General features: G+C 46.6%; 1 long non-coding RNA gene across 1 annotated transcript in view; it reads right to left on the reverse strand.

Annotated features, from left to right (window-relative positions):
- LOC116539054 overlaps nt 1-1,868 on the reverse strand; it is a 42,050-nt gene extending 40,182 nt beyond the window's left edge. Inside the window, exon 1 of the long non-coding RNA XR_004263902.1 lies at nt 1,645-1,868. This is a non-coding gene — a long non-coding RNA (uncharacterized LOC116539054). The remainder of the gene's footprint in view (nt 1-1,644) is intronic.
- Nucleotides 1,869-17,308: the final 15,440 nt, after the last annotated feature.

Genomic DNA, 17,308 nt, shown 5'->3' on the forward strand with positions numbered 1-17,308 from the left:
AAGCCCAGAGAAGTTAGATTACTTGTCAAAGTCACGCAGAGTCAGAATTCAAACTCGGGCAGCCAGCTCCAGAGTCTGACCTCTACCCCTCCTCCTATCCTGCCTCTCAGTAGCTCTTACTGATCATAGTTCATTTTTCCCCCCGCCAAACTTAAACAGCTACATTCCTTGGCCACAGTCCCTGACATGGTTCTGGACTCACCCATATTCTCACTGAGGGATTTCTAAATGGATGTACATTAGTGCCAGCAAGCCCCTACCCCACAACTGAACACGTTCCTAAGAGCCAGTGTGCATGGTTGTGCAAGTGGTCTGCTGACCCCAGCCTGGGCGAGCCTGGAGGACAGACATTATTTGCAAAATATGTAAAAAGCTTCAAGAGAATCATTCTACTCCAGACCACTAAAGTAGGGCAAGCCCTGAGAACTGGTGGCCAACAGAGATGTCTAAAGTGTCGGCATAAATACCCCAAAAAAGCCAAAGGTAAAATTATGTTGCTAGATGGAGAAGTAAAAATTTGGATTTCAAGGTGGTTTTAGTTCCAGGCTCTGAGAGTCCAGGGAACTGATTTGAGTGAAAGAGAGAGAGAAATGATTTAGAACCACAGGGTTTTTATGGGCGGAAGGGTCTCTTTCAGCCTGAGCAGGCAGATTGAGAAATCCGTAAACAACGAAGGAGCAAGCCCAGGGATAGAGAGCGTGGTCTAACAGGCAGAGGGATAATAGCGCTCAAGTCGAGGGGGGCCCTGAGCCACAGGAAAATGATTCAGGGCATAACAGACTGAGCCTGGGTGTTTTGTGTCTGAACAAAAGCATTCCATATGCATGAAAAAGGGGCTTCCGAAAAAGAACAGGATTTTCTAACTGGTCTTTCTAGCCTATAAATTTTGTTTCAGCTCTGACTTCTGGGGCAACCCAATGTCAGACGCCATTTCTTGTATAAGGCTACCCATTCTATCATCTGCTGCCTGGGGCATGCTTCAGACCTTTATCTTGAAGGTTAAGCAGAATATTGACGATTGTTGGCTGCCAACTGTCTGAAAATGTGTCTTTGGTCAGCTCCAGCCAGTGTGCTATTCTGAAAAGGCAAAGAAAGCTGAAGGTAGTGACTTCATGACCTTAGGCCATGGATGCAGGAAGAAATGCAGAGGTGGGCAGATAACTTTATCATCCTTAATGGGCTACCTAATTCCTTGGGGAAAAAAATGAATGAGCCACCAGTGGCATGCCCCAGGCAGCAGATGGCAGCGTGGGCAGCCTTATACAAGGGAGGGTGACTGAGTTTGGGTTGCCCCAGAAGCCGACCCCAAAACAAAGAAATGAATGCAAATAGTTTATCTGAGAAATGCAAGAAACACTGATACCAGAGTAGGAAAGTGAGACAGGGAACAAAAGGGAGCCAGTCAAAGGTGCATTATCAAGCCAGCTGGCACCGTGGGGGCAACTGGAGTTTAATCCCACTAGGGAAACTAGGAACCAGCGAGAACAGTGCTTCTCAAGCTGTCTGGGGAAAGAACCAGGTTGTCTGCTGTTGTTATCAATCCATTATAAATGGATACTTTTGTAAAAATACAATTAAAATGTCACAGCAATGTCAAATTGCTATAAATGTCCCTAAACACCAACTTTCCATTTGTGTCTGTACCTTGAAATGTACAAGCAATAAACATTTCACAGCTTGTCACTGGTCTAGGGACCACACTTCAAGTAGCACTGGCAAAGAATGCACACCTCCATGTTATCTCATTCATGGAGCTGGGCTATTTACACACTAGCTTGCAATAGTCATGTAATTCCTTCATGTGCACAGGCAGAGTGGCAGCTCACAGTTTCTAGAAAGCCATCAGGCAAAGAAACACACACACTGGCAGTTAGGAGTCAGCCTGAACAGGCTGAGGGAACAGGGTGGGGCATTGACAGCATACAGAGGGGCCCACCCTGAAGGTGTCCTTATCTTCCCCCTGTTAGCAACACTCTAGGACTTACGACAAGGGCAAGGCAGAGGCCACATGGGTGTACCCTGAACACAGGGAGATCTGGAGCCCAAAGTCAGGACTTCTCTATGACTAGTTGTAAAAGGTCAGGGAATAGTGGGTGGATTCTACTTTAAGTGCCTGGCCTAGCATCTGAATTCAGCTTTTATCGAAACAGCCAAGCTACTGTTAAAAGAAACCAAAACCAAAACCACTCCATCACCCAATGTCAGCATTGATAAGACATCGAATACAGAGGGGCTTTTTTGTCTAACCAGGGTACAGGTTGCTGTTTGGTTTGCTCCTACCTGGAGCTTGTGCTTCACAGGCTTCTTTTGCAGGCTTATTTTCCAGGGGACCCGGCAACTATTTCTGGCTGTATGATAAACTCATGGCCTGCAAGATGGAGGCAGGAGGTGACTGCAGTCTTGGTGAAGGGAATCAAGGGATTGAAGAGTTTATCTGGGCTGCCCAGGGATCCTCAGGAAAACAGACCAGCCTGGCCTCTCTGCAGTCAGCATCACTCTTGGGCTAACTGTCATTTTTAGGGCATAAGAGAAGATGAGGATAAGAGTTATATTAAAATAATGACAATATCAAGAATGGACACCTTCAGACTCCACCTGGGCAGTGACCTTGAGCTGGGTCCTTTATATGCACTATTTCATGGTCCCAAGAACAGTTCTGAGGAGTGTGTCACAATGACTAGAAGTGACATCACCCATGTCACACTTCCTGGGTCTGGATGCCGGATCTTCCATCTCAGAGCTGAGTAACTCAATGTGCCTCAGTTTCCTCATCTGTAAAGTGAGGTTCTACCTCTCTCCTTGAGTTGTTGCTGTATTAAATGTGCTAATCTCTGTGATGTACTTAGAGCAGGGTGAGGCCTAGAGTTAGTATCCAGTACTTATGCAGTCTTGGGACCCAGGCCCTGTGAGGAAGTAACCAATAGCAGGTTGACTGGGCCCCCTGCCCCTGAAGCACAATTTCATTGTTGTCATGCTGATGGCAGCCAAAGAAAGGAATGTGATTAACACTTTCCATTTTCTGCTGTTGGCGCTCTGTACTGCTACTCCTTCTATGGCCACCTGTGAAATGTTGTATGGCCACAGCCTTGAAGGTCACAAGAGTATTCACCTCAGGGAACAGACCCCAGGGTTGTGGTCATTTCCTTAACCTTTTTGAGTCATGTTTCTCCCTGACTGTCCTCACACAGTTAGTTAGCTGTACAGGGCGCTGAAGAGGATGATGGGATACAAACCATTCCCAGATTAGGTATGATAAAGGTTAAAAGATTCACAAATCTGCCTTATCCAGCCCATAATGACACAAAATCCAGGCGTTTGTAATCATTTCCAGGTTCCTAATTAGTTCACCTTTCTTTCCAGCCATGATTCAGTTTGCCAGAGAAAATACAGGATGCCCAGGTAAATTTGGATTTCAGATAAACAGTGATTTTTTAGTATAAATATGCCTCCAATATTGCACAGAACTTACACTAAAAATGTATCTGTTGTTTATCTAAAATTCATATGTAAATAGGAGTCCTGTATTTATTTGTACATCTGGGCCTTTGTCCAGGGTCACAGAAGGGCCTCTCAGTATCATCAGAAAACCCTGGTGTCCCCTTCTGCATCAGGTTAGGTGCCTCACAAAGGACTTAGATGCAGGTGGTTTTATTGGGAGGTGATCCCAGGAAGCACAGCAAGGGATCAGGGAAATGAGGAAGGGAAGTGATGGAAGACAATAAAAGAGGTGTTAATGAGGACATTACCCTGTGGGCAGTTGGGGCTCAATCCCTCCAGGGAACCTTCCAGAAACCCCATGCAACATGCCTTAGAATTAGCCTGCCTGAGGACAGAGAGGTTGGGTATTTACCTACTGTGTTAGTCCATCAGGCTGCCATAACAAATATTAAAGAACTGGGAGGGGTTGAACAATAGATGTTTATTTCTCACAGTTCTGGGGGCTAGAAGTCCAAGGTCAAGGTGCCACAAATTCGGTTGTTGGTCAGGGCTCTCTTCCTGGGTTGCAGACACCCACCATCTTCCTGTGTTTTCACATGGCAGAAAGAGAGAGAACTCTGTCTCATTCCTTCCTCTTCTTATAGGGATACTAATACCATCATGGGGGCCCCATTCCCATAACCTCATCTAAATCTGATCATCTTCCAAAGACCCCATCTCCAAATACTATCACACTGGAGGTTAAGGCTTTGACATGAATTTCAGAAGGACACAAACATTCAATCTATGACATCTACCAACTCTCATCCCTCATGCTTCAGGGTTGCCCTAAGGACATTAACTCCCCTGTACCTCTGAGCTGCACTTGTGCTCAACTGTGCATGTACAGGGCAGAGAAGCAGAGAGATGTAGTCACTGGAGGTAAAAGGCTGTTAGGGGACTGAAAACCATGAAGCACAACTAGAGTTAAGCATCCCTGCATCTGAGCAGAGAATCAACTGTGGGCCATCTAGAAGATCTGCTTCATTTTCCTTTGCCTCAGGTTGACCCCTAAATCATAGTAGGATGGAAGCCTTGCTCAGTCGGCCTCCCATCGTTATTGCCAATATTGGATGAGATTATGTGAAAGAGTGTTACAAACTACAATGCACTACAGAAATTGAAGGTAGAGTAAGCATTATTTAGTTAAGAAAGAAAGGGAGAAGAGGGAGCTAAGAGACGTGAGGAAAGGAAGACAGGATGAAGGAGGAGGAAGAGAGGAAGGAAGGAGAATGGGAGGGATGGAGGGAAGAAGAAGGAAAGAAGGAAGGGAGGGAGGGAGAGAGGGAGAGAGGGAGGGCTGGAGGGAGGGAGGGAGGGAAAAGAAAGGGAGAGAAGAATGTACTGGTCACTAACAGCATAGATTAAGACCCAAGAAAATTAATTTTATGTACTCAACAAATTGTTGTCAGGCACATCACTGTTCCAGGCCTTCTTCTAGGTATTAGAAATTCAGTTGTGAACCAAATGTTCCAGTTTCTTGCCTTCAAGGAGCCTACATTCCAGTGGGGGAGTAAAATACATAGCAAGATTGTAAAGTGATATGAATAGCAACAAATCAGGGAAGGTTGCTAGGCAGGGTTGGAGAGAGTGATAGGGTTGTAACCTTTAATAGGTCTAAAAAGGTGTCAGTAGAAGGTGACTTTGGGGTCAGGCCCTGAAGAAGACAAGGGAGGAAAAAGCCAGGGCAAAGGCCCTAAGATAGATGTGTGCCTGCCCTGTTGGGGGAATGGCAAGGAAGCCATTGTGACTAAGACAGAGGGGCAATGGGGAGGGTGGTAGGAAGTGAAGTTACAGGGGCAATGGGGGAGCTTGTGAAGGGCCATGTGCGCCACTGTGATGATTGGCTTTCCTTGGGATAAGCTGGGGACTGTTGGAAAGTAGTGAACTGTGGAAGGACTTATGACTCATGTTCTACAAGAAGCATTTTAAGCCTGGCATGGTGGCTTGTGCGTGTATCTGCAGCTTCTCTAGAGGCTGAGGCAGGAGATCACTTGAGGCCAACGTTCAAGACCAGCCTGGGCAACATAAGAAAGATCTCTGTCTCTGAAAAAAGAAAAATTAAGGAAGCACTTTAGCTGCCATGTTAATAACAAACAGGGCAGTCACTCAGGAGGTTACCTCAGTGATCCAGGCTTGCGAGAGTAGGGTGGGACCAGAGAGGGTGGAAAGTGACCAGGTTCTGCATCTATGTTTTTAAGTACTGCCAATGGGATTTGTAGCAAGAATGGGCAAGAGGAAAAACTGAAGGATAAATGTAAGGTTTTGGACCTGAGCAACTGAAAGAATGGAGCTGCCAAAACTGAGTGAGACTCTAAAGACCAGGAGGAACGGGCTCAAGCAAGGAGATGATGGGAACTTGGCTGAGTCTGAGATGTTGTTTGGTGTCGAGGGGAAATGTCGAGTAGCAACCAGGAAAGCAGGCACTGCAAATAGGAGCAGGGGACTTCTGAGTGCATAGCTGCCATTCAACATCGCACGACTGGATGGGGCCACCTGGGGGGAGGGAATAGAGGGAGAAGAGAAAAAGACATGCACAGGAGTCCTGGGACACTGCAAGGATGAGAGGTGGAGGAGGTGAGAAGCAAACGAGCCAAGGAGGCTGGGAAGGCATGGCCAAAGGGATAAGCAAAACCAAGAGAGACAATGTTCTGGGAGCCAGATGAAGAATGGTGTGGCTTTAGAATTAAGGCCTTGTGGGCTGCAGGGGTAACACCACCACCAAATTTTCCCTAACAATAATGACAAAAATCCTTCCAGGAAGGGTGAAGTCCTAGGGGGTCTTTCTGCATGGCTCAGTGCTTCCCTTGCCTCCCCCCATAGACAAAGCTGCACTTCAGCCCCCCAGTTTTCTTCTCCCTGTTTCTTAAGCTCCTGTCCTTGTCTAGTCCTGGCTTCTGTGCTCCCCTCTTATATCATACATATCTCCTGGCATCTGGCCAGGTCCTCATCCAAACACCCACAGAGCCTCAGAATGCATATGCATGTCCCAACTCCACTCCGGTTCCCACCCAGTCCCCAATTATTGACCTACCAGACACCCCTCTCAAATCAGTGCCTGCCTAGATTTGTGCTTGCACCCTGCCTCAAATCACCAGTCTGTGTTCCACAGCACCCCCTTCTGGCACAAGAATTGTTTGTAATTTGTGCACTTTATTGGCCAACAGTTTCTGTCCGTGTATAGCAAGCACCATTCTCCTGGAAGCTTTTAAGCAAGCACACCTTCTTTTCTCACACTTAGCCAACAGCATTAAAAAGACCTGGTATGCAGAGCCCACTTGATTGTGGAGAGGCAGAGACACACACACACATCATCATCATCAACACCACCACCACTACCACCATCATCTTCTGCACATCCATTGCTAAGCCAGTAGGCAGCCAATATCTTTTGGGAATCATGACTGAAGAGGTCAAGATTGCACATCTCTTCTATTCTTGCCACTCTTGCAGCAAGGGCACTTAAAAACCGATTAAAACATTCTCCCTTCCTACCAAGTAAATAAATGCTGGCCTCTGAGGAGGGAGCGGGGAAGGGAGGCTGTGAGGCGTTGGGTGGGTGGGTGGGTTTTTCCCTCGTCACAGCAACCTCTTCACTCATCAGAGGGTGGCTCAGAGGTTTTAGACGGAGGCAGCACCGTAACTCATGAGATTAAAACATGCCCACTTCTCCTCAGACATGTATTCTATATGAAAATGTGGTTTATGGGCAACAGGTCCACAAATCTAAAGCCCAAGCAATTCTACCTATGACCATCAGTCATGGAAGTTACACTCGCGGAGAATGAAAATTTACACGACCACTGTTAGCCCATAACCAGCGATGAAGCGTCCTCCCCTGTGAGGAGCCAGGTCTCCCTGACAACAGCTACCCACCCCATTTTTACTGGCTGATACCCAGGCTGGTGGCAATGACTCTCAAATGTGAGTATTTATCATGAGATGCTCTCAAGGCCCATCTCCTCTGGTTTGTAGAGAGGGAAGTAGATTAGGAATCAGGAAAAAAAGGGGTCGATTTCCATCTCTTCCATTTACCACACATACAAACCTCAGCCGTTCACTCTCTCCATCTCAGTTTCCGCCTTGCTGTCCTGAGAACCTCAGGTGCAACAGTTGTTACAAGGATGATCTTAATTCAGCATAGCATAGTAGGAAAGCTCTTAGGATCTGGAGTCAGAGTACCCTTCAAATTCTGACTGTATGTGACATGGTAAAAGCCCCATAAAACTGCATACCTCAACCATACCTCGGCTTTCTATTGAAACTACTCTCTGTAACCCAAATGTGACAGGCAAGCAGTCCAAACCCATGCCATTTTGGCCCCTGCGACTTGTAATAAGTAATTAAGGACTGTAATTTCCACCCTACCCAGACAATGTGTAAACAAATGCTAATCTTGACTTTTGTGAACCACTTAAATAACAATCAGAATGTCAAAAGTCCCCTGGCCCTCGGAGTGTCCGGAGTCCCTCACCCTCATCTTCGCCCAGCAATCCACTGGAATGTCCGGAGCCCCTCACCCTCATCTCCGCCCAGGAGGTAATTTACAGAATCCACTACCCCTCAGAACGTCTGAAGCCCCTCACCCCCACCCCTGCCCCTCACTCTCACTACCCGTGGTTTTACGGGTATAAAAGGTCTTGACACCCTCCTTTTGGGGCCACGGGTTGGAGAGACGAGAGTCCTCAATGGCCATAAAGACCCTGCAATTTGGCATACTTTTGTCTTGGTGTTGACTTTCTATGCTCGGGCCAGTATAACATGTATCACTCACTGTGCAACTTTGGGCAAATTACTTAACCTCTCTGTGTTTCCATTTCCTCCTCTGTAAAAGGAGATAATAACAATACCTTCCTTGTAGTAGTATTTCCCATTATGAGAATTAAAAGAGTTAATATTTGTATAGGACTTAGAACAGGGCTTGGCAAGTAGAAAATGCTAAATAAGTGTCACATCAAATTAATTCACTCAGCCAACATTTATTGAGCACTGTATTAGATTCCCAGGACTGCTGTAGCAAAGTAGCACACACAGGTGGCTTACAACAACTGAAATGTTTTGTCTTATGGTTCTGGAGACTGGAAGTCTGAGATCAAGTTATTGCTAAGGTTGGTTTCTTCTGAAAGCTGTGAGGAGAATCTGTTCCCTGCCTCTCACTCAACTTCTGGTGGTCATTGGCAATCACTGGTGTTTCTTCGTTCATAGTAGCATCACCCTGATCTCTGCCTTCATGCTCACATGGTGTTCTCCCTGTGTGCATGCCTCTGTGTCCAAATTTCCCCCTCTTGTAAGAACACTAGTCATATTGATAAGGTCCCACCCTAATGACCTCCTCTGAACATGGTAACATCTGCAAAGACCCTATTTCCAAACAAAGTCCCATTCTGAGGAACTGGGAGTTGAAACTTCAACACACCTTCTCTGAGAGGACACAATTCAACCCATGACAAACACACATTAAGGATCAAGCATTCTTCAGGGCATTGAGAATACAAACATTAATGAAACATGGTCATAGCCCTAAGGAGTTCACATTTGACTATGGAAAACAGATTTTTATGCATTAACTCATTAAGTATTGTATCAGGGAAATATACAAATACAAGGACAAAAGGAATAGGAGTGGTGGCGCCAGAAGAAAGATTTCAGGAAGTGTGTGCTGGGCCTTCAAGGGCAAGCTGGATTGACATTCTCCAAAGAAAAACATGCAGTGAGAGATGCAGGAGTCTGAAAGAATATGGCATTTTCTGGGAACTTGAGTTTTTTTGATATGGCTGTACTGTCAGATGAGACTCATGAAAGATAAATCCAGAAACATTGTTAGGATCAGATTCCAAAAGGCCTTGTCTTCCAGGTTAAGGAGGTTTCACTTTATCCTATAAGTACTTGTCTTAGGTCAAGGTCCCCAGAAGCAGAAAAGGATTCTTGTGAAAAGGATTTATTAGGAAGTATTACCTGGAAATCCCAGGAATAAAGTAGGGAAGGGCAAAAGTCAAGCCAATGGACTGTAGTAAGCAAAGTCCCATGGAGGGCAACTTCTGCTCAATCCTGTAAGGGAACTCTGGAGACACTACAAGTCACACCTCGGAGTTGTCTAGATTGGAGGAGGGAATGGGAGGACTTACAGCCTCTCACCCAGCAATCACTAGTTCAGAGCTACCCCCAGGTACTTTGGGCTGTGCACAGTCCCCCACAACGCAGGTGACATGGCTCTGGCAGCCTGAGGGCAGTCCCTCAACAGAGAAACACTGGCTTCCAAGAGTGAAAGCACACTAGGAGCCAATGTCCACACAAATGGCAAAAAGACTGGAGGGTGAGGCACAAGAGCCTCTGCTACTGTTACAGAAAGTCATTAAAATGTTTTAATGAAGGAATTAAGTGATCTGATCTCTATGTCAGAAATCTAACTGATAGTGGTATTAAAATGGAATAACGAGAAAAGAAGCTGGTGGCAAGGAGAGCACTTAGGCAGCCATGGCAATGGTCCAGGCATACTGGGGACCCTAACAAAGGTGAGGGGAAGGAGGAGAGGGCATCAGAGAGACATTTGTATCTAGGACTTGATGACTGTTGGCTCTGAGGGAGAGGTAACTAGCTTGTATGTCCAAGGGGATGAGGTTTGCCAAAGAAGTGGGGAAGATCGTCTTGGATATGTGAAATGCCTACAGCATACCCAGCTGGCAAAAATATGGGCCTGGACATCAGGAGAGAAGCTATAGCAGGAGCTATAAATTCACAAGACATTGATATGGAGGTGGTAGATGACAATAAGAATCAGAAAGAAAGGATAGAGTCAGAAAAAAAGATCAAGAAGAGAACACTAGAGAATGTCAACCCTTGAGAGATGAGTGAGGGAAAGAAATGGAGAAAGAGCCATAAGACAGGTCCAGACTAAAAGAGGTGTGTAAGCAAGAGGGAAAGGAGGAAGCTGCAAGAAAAAAAAAAGTGGTCAATGGCATTTGCTGATGCATAGATGTCAAAGAAGGGTCAGGAATGAGCAGAAATCATTAGTTTTGACTATTACAAAAGCATTTGTGACCTTCACAGGAACCATGGTAGAGGAGAAAACCACATTGTAATAGGTTGAAAAGGAAATAGAAGAAATTGAGGTAACAGTGTATTCCCATGCTACCAAAAGCAGGGTCTGTGAACCAGCAGTATCTATCAGTATCATATGGAAGCTTGTTAGAAACACAAATTCTCCAGCCTCACCTCAGACCTACTGAATTAAAAAATCTGAGGCTGGAATCCAGGAATCTGTTTTTAACAAGTCCTACAGGTGATTCTGATGAGTGTTAAAGTCTGAGAACCACTGATATATACAACTTCAAAGAAGTTTGACTGTGAACAGAAAACAACGTGACAGCTACTTGCAGAGGAGGCAGTGCCCAGTTCAGATGGAAAACTGGGCAATAGTTTACAAGTAGAAGAAGGCATTGGAAAAACATACAGGTAGCCACTGGTTTTGTAATTAACAGGAATAGCTGATCTACAGGTAATCTATGAGCAAACCACAAACAGATGCCCAGAAGAAATGTGACGTCAATTTCTTTTGAAGCGAAAAGTTGTCATCTGGATCATAATTTTCACCTAGATTTCTCACAGCATTTTACAGAGTAGTGACTGATTATGACTATGTGTACCCAATGTAAACCAACCATCAAACAGGCCATGAGAAACCACTAAACCTCTGTGTTTTTAGAGGCAGATAAGTTGTGAGGCTAAAGTGGGTATGTTGTGGCAAATCTTGCCATAGAATCCAAACTTCTAATTACCAATGTCCAACTTCATCCTAATTTTCTATTGCTGTGAAACTAGAAACACCAAACCTAATGGGATAAAACTGTAGCAATCAGTTATCATTATCTCCTATGGTTCTGGGATTGGCTGGGCTCCACTAGGCGATTCTCCCTATCTGAACCCAGCCAATCCCAGAACCATAGGTGATAATGTGGTTTCAGGCAGATGGTGGCTGATGCTAGAGTCATCTCAAAAGCATCATCATTTTCATATCTGGCTGTGGATGCTGCCTGTTAACTGGGACTTCGTGTGGGGTGTTTTCAGGAACCTCTCCATGTATCTTTGTATCATCTGGGCTTCCTCACAGCATGGCAACTGGGCTCCAGGGATCATGTCCTAAGAGAGAGAGATCTAGGCAGAAGTTGCATTGCCTTTTCTGACCTAGCCTTGGAATCACGTAACATCACTTCTGCTGTACTTTGTTCACAGAGGCAGCCATAAGTCCTGCGCAGGTTCAAAGGGAGGGGACACAGAATCCATCTTTTCATGGGAGTGAGACCATTTTCCTGAAGAACATATAGGGCAGAAACTATTGTTTCAGCCATTTGTGCAAAATACAATCTGCCACAGGAAATAAATCCTCAGTGGTCAGCCCAGTTATGACCTTGCTCACTCTGGCAGGTAAGCTCTAGTCCATCTCTAATTACCCATGACCAGGCTGATTTGTCATTCCTGTGACCTTCCTTCAGAGCAGGGGCATGGACAGTTAAAAGGCAAATCCTCAGAAAGCCTCGTGGCCAGAATACTGCCCTGGGTCCAGCCGGGAGCTCTGGAAAATCCCCCACAAGAGTCCCTTCCTCCTCCAGGAGTGAAGCACAGGAAGGGTGTGGTTGCTGGAGGGACAAAAGGAATTGATCAACAGCCGGAATTACATCACCCCCTCTCTTTGTTCATTTTTCATTACTGTTGTTCTTTTTCCTGTGTTAAATTTCTTTCCTTCCTTACTCTCCCCTAGGACCTCCCCCTTAGAGATGGGGTTGAGGGGTTTGATTGATTGGTGCTGAAAGCAGGGAGGTTGCAAGTAGAGAGAGATCACCTTACCCCAGAGATAGTTTCCATGGCAACAGGGACAGGTTGGTGGGAGGGGCGGGCAGATAAGGGCCCCACTTTGGGGTTCAGTGCACGGTGGAGGTGAAGGCTGGAGTATTCACAGTAGAGAGACAGAAAACCAGCCTGTGCAGCTCGGTTAGGAAGTGGAAACATTCTTCAAGGCAGCTTTGAGGCTGGCCTTCGCTGACCTCTAACCTTCCACTCTCCCCTCATCCATGATGCAGCAATCTCAGCACAGCTTCTGCCTGCCGGCCCACCACCCCTCATCCTGACTTTAGCCCTTCTGGTCATTATTTCCTCTAGGAAAAGCTCTCTCATCCTCCTTCTCCTCCTCCTTCCCCCCCCTGTTCCCCCCCCCCCCCCCCCCCCTTTTGCTCAATCTTGGCTTCTAACCCAGAGAATCAGCAAAGCCAACTTCTCATCTCTCCAGGTCAAGGTGAGGGAGCCAGCCCAACTCCCTGCTGCAGCCCTGGGTGGGGGGGGGGCTGTCTCCGGGCCCACCCTCCCACTTCTCCACAACAGCTTTTACCTGGCGTCATGCCTCAGGGGGCCACAGGTCACTGCAAAAGAATCCCCAGGGAATCACCAAAGACCATTAATTAGCCCAGAATACACAGGAGGCCCCTGAGCAGTGACCACCCAGGCATCAAACACTTTCCTGTGCGCCCGCCCACGCCTAGCCCTTCAACGTGACCAGACCCAGCATGCTCAGGGCAAGGGGTGGCTCAGCTGAGGGGTTCCTCCTGAAAGCAGAAGGATATTTTCATCCTTTTGCTTTGAAGTGACTCCTGCTTTCCCAAGGATGGATCCAGAAATTGATTCTCTCCTTTCCCCTCACCACCTTCCCTCCCTCATCCCTTAACTCACTGCTGCTGTGGCCCCACACTCAAGAGCCACAACACACTTTGGAACTCTCTGCTAGTTGTTTTTTTTTTAACTGATTTTCTTAAATGTCAGGGAGCAACAGAAATCTCTGGAGTTGGCTCATCCCAAAGCAAATGCTCCTTCAGTTCCCTGAAGGAGGATACAGAGACAGGATGACACCTTGGGGGACCCTGGTCCTCAACAGGCAGGCCCTCCAACTCACCCCTGGACTAGGGGCCCTCAAAGGCAGAGTCTAGGTGTTGTTTCTTGCTAGATCTTAAAGGACTCTTCAGTGCTTACACATGAGGGGCTTAAAAGCATATGTTGATTGTCAACAAGTTCAACGCGGAATTACCATATGATCCTGTAATTCCACTCCTATATACATGTCCTCAAAGAACTAAAATCAGGGATGCAAACAGAAACTTGTACATGGATGTTCATAGCACCATTATTCACAAGACCCAAAAGGTGGAAGCAACCCAGGTGTCCATCAATGGACGAATGGATTAACAAAATATAGCTTATACACAAATGGAATATTATTCAGCCATAAAAAGGAATGAAATGCTGACACATGCTACAACATGGATGAATCTCCAAAACATTATGCTAAGTGAAAGACAAAAGCCACATATTGCATGATTTCATTCATGTGAAGTGTCCAAAATAGGCAAACCTATATAGGCAAAAAGTAGACTCATTGTTGCCAAGGGCTGGGAGAAAGAGGGAATAAGGAATGACTACTAATGGGTATGGGCTTTCCATTAGGGTATTAAAACGTTCCAGAACTGGGTAGTTTGCCAAATATTGTGAAATGTACTTAATGCCACTGAATTTGTACTTTAAAGTGGTGAATTTTATGTCATGTGTATGTAATCACAATTTTAAAGTGTGTGATGTAATGATACTGCACCCTTTAGTCTTGAAGGCCCCAGAACCGTGGAGTGATCAGCACTGAGGGTAACAAACCACACTGGATTTCTCCTGGCTGTTCTCGATTTAGTTCTGAAAGCCCCTCAGTCACAGGCACACCAGGATGATTGCTGACTCTCTGGAATCCTACCTCCTCCTGTCTTTGGGAGCTGAGGCAGAGTTGTTACCTACTCCGAATCATGGTTTCCTGCCCAGTGGGTGTGCTTCAGGATTAGATGGGATAATAAATAATAACACTAATCACAGCCAACAGTTATAGAGCACTTAGTTCAAGCACTATTACCAGCTAGTGCTTCCAACTTGCACATGAATCCCCTGGAGGTCTTGTAGGCATGCAGATGCAGATTCAGCAGGTCTGGGGCGGGCCTGAGATCCCACATTTTCAAGGAGCTCCCAGGCTATGCTGGTCCACAGACCACACTTAGAGAACTAGTGTTCTAAGTTATTTGCATATGTTAATTCATTCAATTTCCACAACAACCTAGTGAGGTAAGAGCCCTGTTCACATCCCCATTCTACAGACAGAGCTGGAGGTACAAGGAGCTTCAGTGACTTGCCCAAAGTCACAGAGCTGGGAGGTGAGAGAGTCGGGATCTGAACACAGGGAAGTCTGGCAACAGAAACCACAGTTGCCACCAGTACCCTTTTCCGTTACAGAGATAATATGGGTAAAGACTTCAGCATCAGGCCTGCCACAGTGTAACCCTTTTGAAAAAAAAAAAGTAGCTATTGTTGTTATGAATTATATTAGAAGCCTCCTTGTCCTTGAGAAAACCATTCATCTTTTCAGATTCTTCACTAGACCACACAGACTCTAATGTCTTGCCAGTTCTCATTCAATCTATAGGCAAGGGACTGCCCTGCCAGCCAAGAGTTCAGAGCCAAGGTCTTCCCTCTTTTGTCTTTCTTTTTCAGTAAATTGTTCAGAACTCCCCAAGAGCTGAGCCCCAGGGATAGGCTTCTCTGCAACTCTGCAATCTACCAAAGCAAGGAAGCTGAGTCTCCCACCCTGTCTTTCAACAGTAACCTCCCCCAACCCAGCCACGAAGAAGCAAGGATGATGACTTTCATCTGTATCCCCAGTGCCTAATTCACAACCTGGCATAACTGCCCAACACACACCAAGTACCTGTCAGCTACCTCTGTATCTCTCAAGGCTGTTTCAGGATCTGTAAAATGAAGATGCTAATACCTACCTAGAATCCCAGCCTATGCCATTGGACTAGTGGAACAATCTTTTCTCACTGCACCATAGATCTGTGATTTCACACCTACTGTGTGCCTTGAACTATGATACAACCAGAGATAACTGGAACAGAAGCACCTCCCTGTCGCCTATCTGGCAGTTTTGTGATTTCTCACAGCAGATGGTTCTATGGGAATCAGGACTAAGAGGCAGACTGCATAGCACAACTGAGTGCTTTTAGTGGCTCTGACCAGTCTGTGGGAGGGAACCTAGGATGGCTCTGTTAGAAAAGGGGGAAGACAGGCTCGATCTGGGTCTTGACTGAAGTCCAAGAAAATATTTGGATCTACAGAAGGGAGGAGGTTTCCCAAGCCAGGGCACTAACAGCTGACAGCTGTCACCCTATCCCATGTGCCCTGTTCAAAGAGTCTTCTGAGCCGGTCTAGACTGGGAGGGAGTGTGAGGTGAGAAGCCAGTCACTGAGAGGGCAGACGGTGAGACTTCTGTGGGGTGGGTCTGGCCTGAATGGGTTTGTGCAGAAGGGGGTCGCCTTGAAGTGGTTCCCTCCCTTCCAGCAGAGCTTGAGCCCCTGGATCTTCTGCAGCTCTCACTGCCCTCCCTATTTACCCCCACCCAGGCCTTCCGCAGGGACAGCTTCCAGAGGTCTCCCTGATTCCATATGTGGGTTTTGGCTCTTCCAGTTTTTGGCTCTACTCAGCGGCAGGGGATTTGAGGGGTGGTTGTGTGATTTGTACAGCTGTCATTAGGGTAATTGCACGATATTTTCCCAAATTTCTCCTGCAGCTTCAGGATGGGTTTCCAAACTTCCTGCCCTAACAGGGGTTTTGGTGAGAGGGGCTGGCTCTGAGCCTCCCCAGCAGCTGCTAACAGCATCCAGGGACAGCCCTTCCCATTCTCTCCATGGAACCAGGCTGGACCCAGTATTCCAGGACCAGGAAGAGGGGAGGAATGGGGCCCCTGGGTTGGAGGGGTGGTGACTTCATAAAAGGCACAATGGTGGTCACTGTTAATTGCACCCAGTGTCACTTACCCCTGTCAATATGGAAGCAGGTACAAATGAAGCCTGTGCCTCTCCTGAAAAAGCAGGAACACCTTCTCATGACACCAGGACTTGGAAAATTCTTTTACAGTCCTCCAAGTAGGAGGACTGGCCAAAACCCTGCAGAATATCTCTTGGCACCTTCTGAACCCATCCCAGTTATATATAGAATGAGTGTCTCAAGCTGGCTTAGGTGAGTGTCCAGAAAGCTGGTGTGGTAAGCAAGTAGGGAGCTGTGTAGGCCTGGCCCAGGTAGGGGATCAGAGCATTTCTGGCAAGCCAAATGAATGAATGGAAGGAAAAAATGCATACTGGGGACCAGTTTGGATCTGCCTGGTGTAGGATTACCTCCCTCTCTTCTCAAGTGGATTTTTTCCACTCACTTCTCACTCAGCCTGACAAATATTTATTTGTTTGTGTGTTTGTTTGAGATAGAGTCTCACTCTGTCACCCAGATGGGAATGCTGTGGTCTGATCATAGCTTACTGCAGCCTCCAACTTCTGGTTTCAAGGGATCCTCCCCTTCAGCCTCCTGAGTATCTGGGACTAAAGATGTGTGCCACTATGCTCGGCTACCTTTTTTTTTTTTTCAGTAGAGACTTAGAGACAAAGTCTCACTGTGTTGCCAAGGCTGGTCTCAAATTCCTAGGTTCAAGCAGTCCTCTTGCTTCAGCGTCCAAAAGTGGTAGGATTACAGGTGTGAGTCACTGCACCCATTCCCTGACAGATATTTAATGCTCTGGACTGACTCCTCCAGCTTTCCAAAATGTGTGTGCCTGCGCGCGCGCACACACACACACACACACACACACACACACACACACTCTCTCTCTCTCTCATACATGCAAACAGCAAAAAGTGCTAGAGATGATGCTCCCCGGACCTGTCTTCCTGGACTGCGTACGAAAGAGTCTCCATGTTGGGCCCTCCGAGGC

Source organism: Sapajus apella, unplaced genomic scaffold (assembly GCF_009761245.1).
Source record: "Sapajus apella isolate SASKATOON/1434 unplaced genomic scaffold, GSC_monkey_1.0 scaffold125, whole genome shotgun sequence".
NCBI lineage: Eukaryota > Metazoa > Chordata > Mammalia > Primates > Cebidae > Sapajus > Sapajus apella.